The sequence below is a fragment of the Hypanus sabinus genome, chromosome 2 (genome assembly GCF_030144855.1).
Source record: "Hypanus sabinus isolate sHypSab1 chromosome 2, sHypSab1.hap1, whole genome shotgun sequence".
Classification (NCBI taxonomy): Eukaryota; Metazoa; Chordata; class Chondrichthyes; order Myliobatiformes; family Dasyatidae; genus Hypanus; species Hypanus sabinus.
In genome coordinates, this window is record NC_082707.1 from 88485521 (window position 1) to 88487497 (window position 1977).

A 1977-nucleotide genomic window follows, 5' to 3' on the forward strand; every position below is an offset into this window, starting at 1 on the left:
TATTTGTAATATACAGGATGTAATTTCATCCTGTTTTTTTCTTCTATACTTTTGCCACAGAATTACATATACATTTCAGATATGGTTTAATGCCTGCTATTGTTTTTTTCTTATGTTCAATGGTTAGTCCATTGAGCTTTGTCAGCTGGAATGTTAAGGGTTTGAATCATCGGGTTAAAAGGGGGAGAGTGTTCGCACATCTTAAAGAGCTTAGAGCAGAGGTAGTCTTTTTACAAGAAACACATATTTGTCACTCAGATAATTCTCGTCTTATGGCACTATAGGCTGGACAACACTTTCATTCAACTTTTTAAGCCAAGGCGAGGGGCGTTTCAATTCTTATAAACAAAAATGTTTCTTTTGAGCTTCATAATAAGATATCTGATCCTAGTGGTCATTTTATTATTGTTTCAGAGAAACTTTATAATACACGAGTGGTCTTAGCCAGCCTTTATGCTCCTAACTCGGATGATGTAGGGTTTTTTGACCGTTTTTTTTCCTTCATTGCCAGAACTAAGTTCATACTCTCTTATATTGGGTGGTGACTTTAACTGTTGGCTGGATCCAGTTTTGGACAGATCTTCTTGTATCCCTAGACAATTAAGTAAATCTGCTTTATTTATTCAATCTTTTCTTTCTAAATATGGAATATCTGTTATTTGGTGTTTCTTTCATCCACATGAAAGAGATTACTCCTTTTTCTCACAAGTTCACCATACATTTACTAGAATCGACTATTTTTAATTGATAATCAATTGACCCCATCCATCCATTCTTGTGACTATAAGAGTATATTGATTTCAGACCACGCCCCATTTACATTGTCCATAGTTCTCCCTGCCCTCCCTCAAGTAAATAAACACTGGTGTTTTAATCCAACCTGGTTGTCGAATAACAACTTCGTAAATTTATGGAGGATCAGATAACTTTAAAACCATATAACCATATAACAATCACAGCACAGAAACAAGCCATCTCGGCCATCCTAGTCTGTGCCGAAATCTTAATCTCACCTAGTCCCACCTACCTGCACTCAGCCCATAACCCTCCACTCCTTTCCTGTCCATATACCTATCCAATTTTACCTTAAATGACACAACTGAACTGGCCTCTACTACTTCTACAGGAAGCTCATTCCACACAGCTATCACTCTCTGAGTAAAGAAATACCCCCTCGTGTTTCCCTTAAACTTCTGCCCCCTAACTCTCAAATCATGTCCTCTCGTTTGAATCTCCCCTACTCTCAATGGAAACAGCCTATTCACGTCAACTCTATCTATCTATTTTAAATACCTCGATCAAATCCCCCCTCAACCTTCTACACTCCAATGAATAGAGACCTAACTTGTTCAACCTTTCTCTGTAACTTAAGTGCTGAAACCCAGGTAACATCCTAGTAAATCGTCTCTGCACTCTCTCTAATTTATTGATATCTTTCCTATAATTCAGTGACCAGAACTGTACACAATATTCCAAATTTGACCTTTCAATGCCTTGTACAATTTTAACATTACATCCCGACTTCTGTACTCAATGCTTTGATTTAAAAGGGCCAGCGTTCCAAAAGCCTTCTTCACCACCCTATCTACATGAGACTCCACCTTCAGGGAACTATGCACTGTTATTCCTAGATCTCTCTGTTCCACTGCATTCCTCAATGCCCTACCATTTACCCTGTATGTTCTATTTGGATTATTCCTGCCAAAATGTAGAACCTCACACTTCTCAGCATTAAACTCATTCTGCCAACGTTCAGCCCATTCTTCTAACTGGCATAAATCTCCCTGCAAGCTTTGAAAACCCACCTCATTATCCACAACACCTCCTACCTTAGTATCATCGGCATACTTACTAATCCAATTTACCACCCCATCATCAAGATCATTTATGTATATTACAAACAACATTGGGCCCAAAACAGATCCCTGAGGCACCCCGCTAGTCACCGGCCTCCATCCCGATATACAATTATCCACC